Genomic DNA, 14,490 nt, shown 5'->3' with positions numbered 1-14,490 from the left:
CACACACACACACACACACACGCACACACACACACAAAGATGTTGAGATGGGGGGGGGGGGGGGAGGAGTTCACTGTTCACACAGTCACATACACACGTGCACACACGCACACAAAGATGGAGGTTGTACAGTTAACTGATGGTAGGTAAAGTTACCCACTTTATTCTTTTTTTGTTGTTGTTAATTATCTATTTGCTTGGTTATCTATTTATTTATTTAAAGTTGACTGCTTGGAATATTTTTCAGGAAGAATAAGTCACAATAGAAATGGTAGGCACGTTTTTATAACATGTTCAGATGTTGATACTACCAGATCATCATGACATTTTTCTCATAATGCGCGAACATATTTCCCCCAACTAATCTGTTACAGCACGTATATAACCTCTCACTCACATAACTTTTTATTTTGCCAAAAATGATCTGTACCACATGTTAGGAATGAAGTGAATTAAGAAGCGGGCAGGATTTTATCAGTTTATACTTTCAGAGTTAATGATGATATGAAGACAGAAGCTCATCTGTTGTTATTGAAACAGGAAACATTTGCATCTTTTCTTTTTTTTTTGTCTGAGTTTGTGTAAACCTGCTTGCAGGATAGCTTTCTTCCAACAGACTCACACCCCACCCACATGTAATCTGTCTGTCTGTCCAGGGCTAGGGTTTGGTCTGTCTGTCAGTTTTTCTTTCTCTTTCTCTCTCTCCCTCTCTCACACGCATGCACACACGCATGCTTAGTGACTTTCTCTCTCTCTCTCTCTCTCACACGCACACACACATACACTCACTTAGTGACTCTCACTCACTCTCACACACACACACACACACACACATACACTCACTTAGTGACTCTCACTCACTCACACACTCACTCACACACACACACTCACACACACACACCACATGTGGTTTAAAACGTTTTTTCAGCTGTAGTTTAGGGCACTGATTGTTTTTAAAAATGCATGTTTGTATGTTTCTACTCACCACCACCCCCGTTTATTTTTTTTCTCCTTTGTTTGTCCTTCAGATTTTTCATTCTCATCACCCTTTTTTGAAATTAAATTTCCAAACCTCATCTGCTGAGGCAGCCTTGTTCGGGGATTCCTCATTCCAATCCTGAACTGCTCCACCTGCACGTGTGGCTGCTGTGTGGTTGGAACTGTCAGCATCACCATTGAAGTCTTCGACCCCTCGATCGGCCTCTGTGTCAGTGGCGCTTACCCAGTGGGCTGACTCCTCTGACCTCCTCTCCATAGTCTCCAAAGCAAGGAGGGAGGGAACGGAGACTTTGTATGACTTTAGCTGGAAGAAATGGTTGCGGTGGTGTACAGCTCAGGGCATTCCCCCTACTAACCCTACGAGCATGCAGCTGGCCAACTTTCTGGCTCACTGCTCCACGGTTCTCAACCTGTCTGCTAGTTCTGTGCGAGGGTATAGGTCTGCCATTTGTACCACAATCAAACGGCTAGGTGGTCCCGCCTTTGAAGCGGATTTCCTGCTCAGAGAGGTGGCTAGGGGTGCCCCTCTGAAGGAAGCTAGAAACCCCAGAAGAGTACCCCTGTGGGACTTATTCCTGGTGCTGGATTTCATTTGAAAGCAACTCTTCGAGCGATTGGGGACTATTCCTTTCGACTTACCCTCAAGACCACTTTCCTTCTGTTGCTGGCCACAGGCTGTCGTAGAAGCGAGATTCATGGTAATAGTGGAATGCCACAAGATCTGGCCTTCCACAGAGATGGTTCCATCACCCTCCATTTCCTTCCAGAGTTCCTGGCTAAGAACCAAGACCCTGAGGTCCCTTCCCCCTCTCTGAGGGTCAGACCTTTGTCTGATATTCTTGCCCAAGATGATGAGGATAGGCATCTCTGCCCTGTTCGGTGTCTCAAATACTATTGGGATAGGTCTCCCCATAGGCGTTCTTCTCAGAGACGTCTTCTCATCTCCTTCAGTGAGAATTACAAGAAAGACATTGCTGCAGGCACCATTTCCTGCTGGGTTTCCCAAGTCATTCTTAGAGCCTACTCTCATTCTCACAGGGATATCAGTTGTATTAATCCCAGAGCACACCAAGTACGGGCCATAGCTACTTCGGCTGCTTTCAAGCACTCAGTGCCACTGCAGCATGTCTTGGAGGCAGCCTTCTGGGGGTCTGAGAATCCCTTCATCAACTTCTACCTCAAGGATTTCCGTATGACCAGGGCTGAAAGTTCCAAGGGGATTTCCTTTGTTACGGCTAACACTGCCGTCTCAGTTACAAAGGCTTCACATACGAACCAGTAGGCGTTGCCCTCCTCCATTTGCTTTAAATTCTGCATCAATTTGACATGGTACAGCGTATGACACCAAAAGGAAGAGTTTGTATTATACTCCATGTTTGGTGATACATGTACTTGCCATGTCAAACTCGAATGCCCGCCCGTTCTTCCCCGCGTCTCTGCCGTGGTTCTCATGGGGCATTTTTCTTGATGGCCATGGAATGATTCAGCGCTTGTATCTTTTAGAGGTGTTTGATTGGCTAAGAGCAGACCAGGCAAGACAGGTCGTCTTTTCACTGTTCGCCACGCGAAATTTGGCCAAGCAGAGCGAACCGATAGGCCTAGTTTGCATCAGTTTGACATGGTAAGTATATGTATCACCAAACATGGAGTATAATACAAACTTCTCCTTTGATGAATGCAATTTAACTTTATATATATTATTTACTTGGAATTTTTTTCACATCACTAGTTTGTGAGAACAGACTGAATAAATCAAATGCACTTACCAACCAGAAACCATGTGGCAAAACAGGGCTCAACATTAACGATTGCCCAACTGCCCGGGGCAAGTAGATCATCGTGTCGGGCAAGTATTGCCCATACGGAACTTGCCCGACCGGACAAGTTATATTTTCCAGGACTAGCATGTTTTGTTTTCAAAAATATCCATCACGCTCCCGATCGTCTGACACTTTTCGTCTAGCAGACGATGTTTCTAGTTTGACTGTGACAAGTGGTCACTGGAAAAAGAGAGCTATCATGCAGCTCTAAAAGGTGATTTGCCATTGGTTGCTATTTTTGGAAAGCCAATGGTAATTTTCCTCATAGCGTAGTTCATCTTCCGCCCATCACATCACAACAAAAAAAATCACGTCGCAATGTACTCAAATGTCGTTCGACTTTAAAAAAACCCACCAACAGTTTGTTTCCATGACAGACCTGTTTACCAGTGCCATTTTGGGGGTAATTTGTACATCATTTTGACTTAGAATACACCAGTATGTGAAAATCGATTTCAGTTCAACTTATGAGGAAAGAAAAAATGTTTTGGTCAACCAGAATTCTGGGTCCACAACAACAAAGTGGGGAGTTTTGACGCTGCTGGCGTGGCGATGGGTTCTTTGGAGGAAAGTGAAAGTTGACTGCCGGCACCAGCCCATTGGTGTTACATGATAGCCAGCCAGGCCTGTTTGTATGTTTGTAGTCAGTCCAAGAGGGCAACCTACATGGATAGCCGTACCCATCTCCCCCAGCCTCCCACTCTTCCTCCACCTACACTTCACCCCTCCACTGGCAAGGTTGTCAAAATCCCTGCTGCGCTATCCCTTCATCACCCTCCCCTCCATTTCTTTGACCGTGATCTGTCTGCCTTTCTGTCTCATTCAGTCTCTCTCTCTCTCTCTCCCTCGCATCTGTGTGTGAAGGTCAAGTTGGTCAATCAAAAAGGAAATGGCCATTCTGTAGAATCGTAACTTAAACCAAGTCAACAATGACCTCCTCAATCCTTCCCCCTTCTCATTCCTTCACCCCCCCCCCTCCACCCCCCCCAAACTTCTCTTTGTCCCCTCCTGAGACCACATCCCATATCGCAGACTTGCTTACCCTTACCCCCCTACCCCCCCTCCTGAGACCACATCCCATATCGCAGACTTGCTTACCCTTACCCCCCTACCCCCCCTCCTGAGACCACATCCCATATCGCAGACTTGCTTACCCTTACCCCCCTACCCCCCCTCCTGAGACCACATCCCATATCGCAGACTTGCTTACCCTTACCCCCCTACCTCCCCTCCTGAGACCACATCCCATATCGCAGACTTGCTTACCCTTACCCCCCTACCCCCCCTCCTGAGACCACATCCCATATCGCAGACTTGCTTACCCTTACCCCCCTACCCCCCCTCCTGAGACCACATCCCATATCGCAGACTTGCTTACCCTTACCCCCTACCTCCCCTCCTGAGACCACATCCCATATCGCAGACTTGCTTACCCTTACCCCCTACCTCCCCTCCTGAGACCACATCCCATATCGCAGACTTGCTTACCCTTACCCCCCTAACCCCCCTCCTGAGACCACATCCCATATCGCAGACTTGCTTACCCTTACCCCCCTACCTCCCCTCCTGAGACCACATCCCATATCGCAGACTTGCTTACCCTTACCCCCCTACCCCCCCTCCTGAGACCACATCCCATATCGCAGACTTGCTTACCCTTACCCCCCTACCCCCCTCCTGAGACCACATCCCATATCGCAGACTTGCTTACCCTTACCCCCCTAGCCCCCCTCCTGAGACCACATCCCATATCGCAGACTTGCTTACCCTTACCCCCCTACCTCCCCTCCTGAGACCACATCCCATATCGCAGACTTGCTTACCCTTACCCCCCTACCCCCCCTCCTGAGACCACATCCCATATCACAGACTTGCTTACCCTTACCCCCCTACCCCCCCTCCTGAGACCACATCCCATATCGCAGACTTGCTTACCCTTACCCCCTACCTCCCCTCCTGAGACCACATCCCATATCGCAGACTTGCTTACCCTTACCCCCTACCTCCCCTCCTGAGACCACATCCCATATCGCTGACTTGCTTACCCTTACCCCCTACCTCCCCTCCTGAGACCACATCCCATATCGCAGACTTGCTTACCCTTACCCCCTACATCCCCTCCTGAGACCACATCCCATATCGCAGACTTGCTTACCCTTACCCCCTACCTCCCCTCCTGAGACCACATCCCATATCGCAGACTTGCTTACCCTTACCCCCCACCCCCACCCCTCCTTTTTTTAATTTATTTTATTTTATTTTTTAACATTGGTCAGACTTGGAATAGCAGAAAGGATGGAAGCAGGGTAGTGGTCAAAGTCCAGTTTTGCTGATGGGATCGACACATATCAAAGGACTTCGTGGAAAGCTCTGTTGCTAAGCAACCTCCATATAGATAGAACAGCTGTACCACCTTCCCTCTCTGGAACTGTGACCCTTCACCATCCCCTTTCACTCACACACACATACACACACACAAATACACACACACACACACACACTCTCTCTCTCTCTCTCTCTCTGCCTCTGATGCCGGGTGAGAACAACTGAAAATTATCCTGGTGTGGCCATCGTGGAAAGTGAATTTTCATCAGAGTTGCCCTACCAGGCAAGTGAGAAACAGGAACTGTTGACCCCATCTAACAGAATCATACTTGGATCTGTCAAATCCTGACATTGTTTGTCTCACAGTGCAAATGCTGGCTTTTCTTTTTAACTCTGCATGTTGCTGTTTGCAGTGGAGGTTAAAAAAAGAAATAATTTCTGTGGCTTACAGTCAACTGCAAAATCATGCCAAAGGCAGTGTTTTGTCAAATGAGACTGAGATAAAGCTTGTTCTGGCTGTTCAAAACAAGTTATCTTTGGTGAAACCCAACAAAACAAACCTCAGCTAAAGAAAAGGGTTTGACTACTTCTTTGTGTCAAGTCAAGTCAAGATTTTATTTCATGATGGTAAATTGAATAAACAATAATTGCTTTTTTTACATTAAGCCATAAATGTGCGTGTGTTTGTGTGTGTGTGCACATGTGAGCATTTGGTGATGCATGTAAGTTTCTGAAAGTTGGGCAAGTGCAAATTCTATCTGGGCAAGTGAATTTTCCAGTGACTTGCTGGACTGGGCAAGTGGGAAAAAAAGTTAAATGTCAAGCCCTGCAAAGGGTAAAATTCTGAAGTTGTTTTCATCAAAAATCTGACCTTCCCACTTCACACATCTGTCCCTGGATCCACCAGTTCACACACACGCTTACAGGCACTTGAGCATGTGTGTACACGCATCGTTTTTAGTCCTTAGTTACTGCCATTTTCAGCCAAGAAAGGCGGTAGTGTGGCATATAAATCTGTAGAGTGGAGTTTCAAGAATCAAGAACATTTATTCCTTTCACCCCTTTTGGGGCATGGAGGATATTATATAACAGCAATAGTATTTTACACCAAAATTAAACATAAACAATTAAAATAACATAACTATCAGAAACAGAATACAAATGATATGAAACACAACATAAATGATGATAGTATTTTTCTAGTATTAAACCTCTGGATAGATCAGACTACTTTGCTCATCTTTGCAACATACTTATTGTCTTGGCTGCATGAAATAAATTACACAGAAAGCCTCTTCCAACAAGAAAAATTAAACAATCGCTGGCCTGATTCCTTTCTCATCACCCTTTTTTGAAGTTAGATTTCCTTTATCTGTTAAATTTATTTTTATAAATGTAATTTGACTTTTTTTTCATATATTATTCACTTTAATCTGATTTCCATGTGTGAATGCATGCATAACATCTTGAGCATCACCATCTTGCAGAAGAGAATGCCAGTTTGGCTTGCTATTGGCTGATGATATAGATTCAGACGCACACCGAATTCAGTTCAGCGAATTCTGGGTCATGGCGCTTGGTGGGTAAAGGGTGGGAATTTTTCTGATCTCCCAGGTCACCAGATGTGTAGTTTCAGACACACCACACACACACACACACACACACACACACACACACACAGATCGACTCATGATCTGAGGGTAATGGGGTTTGAATCTCTGCAGTGCCAGTCAGTTTAGGGGGTGGTGGTGGGGGTGGGGATTGGTTCCCTCAAAAGTTAATCTTGCTTCTGACTCCATACCCTACAAGTCTTTAGAACGGCACTTATCTTAGGTTCCATGTGTGAATGCTTGCATAACATCCTGTGCATCACTGTCTTGCAGAAGAGAAATCCAGTTTGGCTTACTATTGGCTGATGGTATGGATTGTTAACTTATATTACCCCCGAAAGTGGAGTATGGCTGCCTATATGGCGGGGTAAAAACACGTAAAAGCCCACTCGTGTGCATACGAGTGAACGTGGGAGTTGCAGCCCACAAACACAGAAGAAGAAGAAGAAGAGTTAACTTAAATTGGCATCATCCCCTGAGACAGAATTTGGCTACCTTAATGTGTGTTGGGATTTAAAAAAAAATTGTGACAGTGTGCAAATATTCAGTCATGACGTTTGCTGCATGTCAGCAAGAAGACAGCACACACACAGATACACACACAAGGCAGGTTCCTGTATTGTATTGTTTTTACATTGTATTGTATTGTATTGTATTTCTCTTTTTGTCACAACAGATTTCTCTGTGTGAAATTTGGGCTACTCCCCAGGGAGAGCATGTCACTACACTATAGCGCCACCCATTTTTTTTGTATTTTTTCCTGTATGCAGTTTTTATTTTTTCCTATCGAAATGGATTTTTCTACAGAATTTTGCCAGGAATAACCCTTTTGTTGCCGCGGGTTCTTTTACGTGCGTTAAGTGCATGCTGCACGCGGGACTTCGGTTTATTGTCTCATCTGAATGACTTTGTCCAGACCACCACTCAAGGTCAAGTGGGAGGGGGGAGAAAATATATGTGGCTGAGCCGTGATTCAAACCAGCGTGCTCAGATTCTCTCGCTTCCTAGGTGGATGCGTTACCTCTCAGCCGTCATCTGCCCTATACATATACCCAACATACTGTTTAGGCCTTGATAGCCTACCAAAAGTTAAAGGAATGAAAGAGATGAGAAGACAGGCGCAACAGCCGAGTGATTGAAGGATTGGACTTTCAGTCTGAAGGTTCCAGGTTCGATTCTGGGTCATGGCGCTTGGTCGGTAAAGGGTGGGAATTTTTCCGATCTCCCAGGTCACCAGTTGTGTAGACTTGCTTGTGCCTGAACTCTCTTTCTGGTGCAGAAGATCAAACATGCATGTTAAAGATACAGTATCCCATGTCGATGTTTGGTGAGTTATGGAAACAAAAACACAACCGAGTAGGCATCCACCAACCCGAAAAATGGAGAATGACTTTATATATTGTGGGGGTAAAAATGAGCATACATATAAAAGCCCACTTGTGTATACATACAAGTCAACATGGGAGTTACAATCCATGAATGAAGAAGGAGATGAGAAAAAAAAAGGAAATGCTCATAAGAGGACAGGCATTGGTTACTAGTAGAAGTAAATTGTTGCCCTTTATAAAGATCATGGTATTGGGTTCTTTCCCTTGCATTACACAGCTCTCAATCACAGTATATGGCAAATTGGAGGACCAGCCATTAACCTGACAATACTGTTTTGTGCAAAGTACGCAGAATTCTTTTCAGTGTTTATTCATCTAACCTTCAGCAGTGACATATTTGCATAGAAACATTTAAAAAAAAAAAATTTTGATATAATTTTGATTAGATGACTTAATTAGATAATGGCACCTATGGGTGTTTCTCTTTCTTCTCAAAATTGCGGAAGCGGCATTAGTTATAAGATTGTTCCATAGCCCTGTCACTGGGTTAAAAAAAAAAAAAAGAAGAAAAAAATCAGTTACCTTATACCACCAGGTACAGAGGTATCATTTAGTGATGAATTTATTATTTGACATTGGTATCACAGTCACCATGAAGAATTTTGAAAAGTTTCAGTTTCATAACCTTTTAGAATTCTTTGAAATTCGGAACTAGTGGGTAGATAGTGAATTTTTACCATTATAACTCGGGTCGCTCTTACCCGTTTTTTTCTTTATTTTGTCATCAGTATTCGATCTGAGTACTGTTAACAAGGGTTTTTCCAGCTGGAAGTCTGTTCAGTTTGGGCACACTGATAACATGCAGGCATCAGAATAATCAGCAGATCTGTGGATTTCAGAGGATTGAAGATCACCAACCATGGATTTGTTTATGGCACCTTTGGTTTCACTTTACTGACAAGACATGCATGACTGCATTCTGAAACAGTATTCTTAATTAGTTTGTTCCTGAATAGTTTGTTCCCAAATAGCACAATATGGTGGTATGTGGTTCTTTCATGAACGTCAATGTTCTTACCCTTCAGTTGTCATGTGTCTTGTTTGTATAGTTTCATGTTTTTGTTAATGTGTATTGTATTTATAGTTCAATCGGAATTCTTGCCTCTCATCAGATTTTCACAAGTGTTTATGTGTGCGGTGCGGTGAGACTAGAATGTTTGGCATTGGCGAAACTGAAGGTTTCCCCTGGCAAAATTCTGTACAAGAATCCTCTTTTGTCGTAAAACAAACTGTATTGCACCTGCAGACAGAAAAGAAAGGTTTGTGTTGCACTGTGTCATTGTACTCACTCTCCCCAGGGAGAGCAGCCCAAATTTCACTTAGAGTATTTTGTCACAATACATTTCGCTGCATTTTTCAGACTGTTCTGATGACGGAACATGGTACTATCAAACGCTGCTGATCAAACGCTATTCTGTGTTATTACTTTTGAAGAATGACACAAGAGTACTTTATTATCTGAGACAATGCCATCTATATCTAAGGAAAAAACAACAACACACAAAGCCTTCTTTCTCTTCTTAAAAACCATGGACCAGTAACATGCTTACACCAGACTTCAGCAGTAAAGGGGTTACAGTCTGAGTGATATGTTTTCTCATGACCAGCTTTTGAAGTGAATGTAACATTGTCAGTTTTGAACACCCTTTAAATTGTTTTTCACTTGCATTGATTTAATTAAGTTCATAGTTGTTCATATATATTAGTAAATGCGGTTGTTATTGTTTGCATGTGATATTTTACTCATTATCGTTAAATTTTTCAGTCACTGGTTCACTGATCTAGTTTGTCAGTACTCTGTTGAGGAGGGTTTGAATGCTTATTTTTACTGTGTATTCTACAGCAAGTTTTTGTATCATCAGCAAATTTTTTTTCAAGCACAATTGTATGGAATGTCATTGATAAAATAGAATAAATAGTGTAGAACTAAAAATACTACCCCAAGCAACTAGTAACTTTTGAACTTTTAGGCAATTTAATTTTTCAAATGCTTACATTCTGGGCTCTCGATGATCTCCAAAGTCTTCGCTTGTATTTGCCCTCAACAGAGATCAGATATACCCCTGCTTGTAAAACAGGGAACACGTACACACACACACACACACACAGATTCTGGGAAACAGAAAATAATAATGAAACACTAAAAACCAACCATTCAGAATTAAGAGAATAATAATAATAATAGTAATGGTATTTATATAGCGCTGAATCTTGTGCAGAGACAAATCAAAGCGCTTTCGCACCAGTCATTCACACGCATGCATAGCTCAAAAACTGTAGAAACTAAAGACAAGGAAGGGCAGGCAAGGGAGGCTATTTTGGGAAGAGGTGGGTTTTAAGGCCAGACTTAAAAGAGCTGAGTGTGGAGACTTGACGAAGCGAAAGAGGAAGTTCATTCCAATCGCAAGGTCCAGAGACAGAGAAAGAACAGCGGCCAACAGTTGAGTGTTTGAATCTGGGTATGCGTAAACAGAGTGGATCCGAAGCTGATCGTAGTGAGCGAGATGGAGTGTAGAGGTGAAGGCAGCCGCAGAGATAGGAATGGGCAGTTTTGTGAATGCATCTATAACATAGAGTGCTGATCTTGTACTTTATTCGTTGTGAGACAGGGAGCCAGTGGAGATGTTGCAAAAGAGGAGTGATGTGCTCAGATCTTTTCTTTCTGAGGATGAGTCAGGCAGCAGAGTTTTGTATGCACTGAAGGGACTGAATGGATGAAGCAGGCAAACCAGACAATAGAGAGTTTCTGTAGTCAAGGCGAGAGAGAATGAGAGAAACGACAAGTCTAGATGTTGCGTCAGTGGACAGATATTACGGGACGGCACTGATACGCCGCAGTTGATAGTAGCAGGACTGACATGTCTGACTGATAAATTTTTGCATGGACAGTGTATTGTCAAGGACAACACCGAGGTTCCTGACTGACGTGGAAAGAGGGATGGATGTACTGCCAAGTTTGATTGTGTCAATTGTGATGGAAGACAATTTTTGTTTAGTTCCTATGATCATTGCTTCAGTTTTGTCCGCATTCAGTTGTAACTTATTTCGAGTCATCCAGTTTTGAATGTCTAGGAAGCAGTTGGATGTTTCTTGCAAGAGCGACAACAATTTTTCAGGGGTATCACTCTTCTGGAGTTGAGTGTCATCAGCATAAGAATGATGACTGATATTATGGCGGTTGATAATTTCAGCGAGAGGAGCAGTGTACAGTGTGAAGAGCACTGGTGGGCCTAAAACAGATCCCTGTGAAATAGTAAAAACCAACCAATCTGAATATCAGCTAAAACGTCTACTGAGCTTTAAAAGTTTTAGTCAGGATTCCCTGTGAAATAGTAAAAACCAACCAATCTGAATATCAGCTAAGGCATCTACTGAGCTTTAAAAATTTTAGTCAGGATTGAAAGATTGTAAAGAAGCTGAAACTGAAAGCTGTAGTTTAGTTTTCTTGTTATTAAAAAATAAAAATAATAATTTTTTTTTTTAATTAACAATGGACTGGAAACCAAATGAGGTAAAGAGATTTGAAAAAAAAAAATTAATGGGGAAAAAAAAAGAAGTATATTGATGATGCAAAGTATAACCTTTTAATTCTACAGCTCTCGTTTCTGTCTCTTTCTGCCTTTCAGTTAGTCTCTTTAAATTACTGTATATATCCTCTTAACATTTTTCATGCTAAACAGAATTTAAAAAAAATATTTCGTATGATGGGGTTTTTAGATTGAAAGGTACACAGAAGTAATGTAGAGATTTCATGGAGTCTTCATAGTTGGTAAACTATTATCTCTTTTCCCAAAACTGCTTTTCCCAGCAAAACTCTTTTCCGAGAAAAAAAAGAAAGAGAGAAAGAGAACAAGGTGGCCATCATACAGTCAGACATAGTGTGGTATGAAAGAGGGTGTGAGATCAGTGGATGGAGCCGTGGCCATCATACAGTCAGACATAGTGTGGTGATATGAAAGAGGGTGTGAGATCAGTGGATGGAGCCGTGGCCATCATACAGTCAGACATAGTGTGGTATGAAAGAGGGTGTGAGATCAGTGGATGGAGCCGTGGCCATCATAATGAAAGAGGGTGTGAGATCAGTGGATGGAGCCGTGGCCATCATACAGTCAGACATAGTGTGGTATGAAAGAGGGTGTGAGATCAGTGGATGGAGCCGTGGCCATCATACAGTCAGACATAGTGTGGTATGAAAGAGGGTGTGAAATTAGTGGATGGAGCCGTGGCCATCATACAGTCAGACATAGTGTGATATGAAAGAGGGTGTGAGATCAGTGGATGGAGCCGTGGCCATCATACAGTCAGACATAGTGTGATATGAAAGAGGGTGTGAGATTAGTGGATGGAGCCGTGGCCATCATACAGTCAGACATAGTGTGGTGATATGAAAGAGGGTGTGAGATTAGTGGATGGAGCCGTGGCCATCATACAGTCAGACATAGTGTGGTATGAAAGAGGGTGTGAGATCAGTGGATGGAGCCGTGGCCATCATACAGTCAGACATAGTGTGATATGAAAGAGGGTGTGAGATCAGTGGATGGAGCCGTGGCCATCATACAGTCAGACATAGTGTGGTGATATGAAAGAGGGTGTGAGATTAGTGGATGGAGCCGTGGCCATCATACAGTCAGACATAGTGTGATATGAAAGAGGGTGTGAGATTAGTGGATGGAGCCGTGGCCATCATACAGTCAGACATAGTGTAGTGATATGAAAGAGGGTGTGAGATTAGTGGATGGAGCCGTGGCCATCATACAGTTAGACATAGTGTGGTGATATGAAAGAGGGTGTGAGATCAGTGGATGGAGCCGTGGCCATCATACAGTCAGACATAGTGTGGTGATATGAAAGAGGGTGTGAGATCAGTGGATGGAGCCATGGCCATCATACAGTCAGACATAGTGTGATATGAAAGAGGGTGTGAGATCAGTGGATGGAGCCATGGCCATCATACAGTCAGACATAGTGTGATATGAAAGAGGGTGTGAGATCAGTGGATGGAGCCGTGGCCATCATACAGTCAGACATAGTGTGGTGATATGAAAGAGGGTGTGAGATCAGTGGATGGAGCCATGGCCATCATACAGTCAGACATAGTGTGATATGAAAGAGGGTGTGAGATCAGTGGATGGAGCCGTGGCCATCATACAGTCAGACGTAGTGTGATATGAAAGAGGGTGTGAGATCAGTGGATGGAGCCGTGGCCATCATACAGTCAGACATAGTGTGGTGATATGAAAGAGGGTGTGAGATCAGTGGATGGAGCCGTGGCCATCATACAGTCAGACATAGTGTGGTATGAAAGAGGGTGTGAGATCAGTGGATGGAGCCGTGGCCATCATACAGTCAGACATAGTGTGATATGAAAGAGGGTGTGAGATCAGTGGATGGAGCCGTGGCCATCATACAGTCAGACATAGTGTGGTGATATGAAAGAGGGTGTGAGATTAGTGGATGGAGCCGTGGCCATCATACAGTCAGACATAGTGTGGTGATATGAAAGAGGGTGTGAGATCAGTGGATGGAGCCGTGGCCATCATACAGTCAGACATAGTGTGTGATAGGAAAGAGGGTGTGAGATCAGTGGATGGAGCCGTGGCCATCATACAGTCAGACATAGTGTGATATGAAAGAGGGTGTGAGATCAGTGGATGGAGCCGTGGCCATCATACAGTCAGACATAGTGTGGTGATATGAAAGAGGGTGTGAGATCAGTGGATGGAGCCGTGGCCATCATACAGTCAGACATAGTGTGATATGAAAGAGGGTGTGAGATCAGTGGATGGAGCCGTGGCCATCATACAGTCATAGTGTGATATGAAAGAGGGTGTGAGATTAGTGGATGGAGCCGTGGCCATCATACAGTCAGACATAGTGTGGTGATATGAAAGAGGGTGTGAGATCAGTGGATGGAGCCGTGGCCATCATACAGTCAGACATAGTGTTGTATGAAAGAGGGTGTGAGATCAGTGGATGGAGCCTAAACTGGATGGTGACTGACAATGAAAGAAAATTTGCATCATAGTTTGTTAGCAATAGCGGGTTTCCTTCCGCACCTTTATATACACAATACATTACCATACAATACAATACAGTGCAATACAGTGCAATGCAATGCAATAGAATACAGTGCAATAAAGTGCAGTACAGTTGTAGAGTATAATACAATGCAGTATTTTACATTATAATAGAACGCAATGCAATACAAGACAATATACAGTACAATACAGTGCAATATACAGTATGATACTGTGTCACTTTATTCCCCCACAGATATGAAAGAGGGCGGGGGGAAAGACAAAGAAAACAAACAAACAAAAAATGCAGTGTGTTGATTGATACTAAAAG

At 43.5% G+C, this 14,490-nt stretch overlaps 1 protein-coding gene across 1 annotated transcript in view; it reads left to right on the top strand.

Moving 5' to 3' along the window:
* LOC143288647 (ATPase MORC2-like) overlaps positions 1 to 14,490 on the top strand; it is a 73,420-nt gene that overhangs the window by 43,868 nt on the left and 15,062 nt on the right. The window lies entirely within an intron of this gene.

This window comes from Babylonia areolata, chromosome 12, assembly GCF_041734735.1.
Source record: "Babylonia areolata isolate BAREFJ2019XMU chromosome 12, ASM4173473v1, whole genome shotgun sequence".
Taxonomy (NCBI): domain Eukaryota; kingdom Metazoa; phylum Mollusca; class Gastropoda; order Neogastropoda; family Buccinidae; genus Babylonia; species Babylonia areolata.
This window is presented reverse-complemented; position numbering and strand designations above follow the sequence as displayed.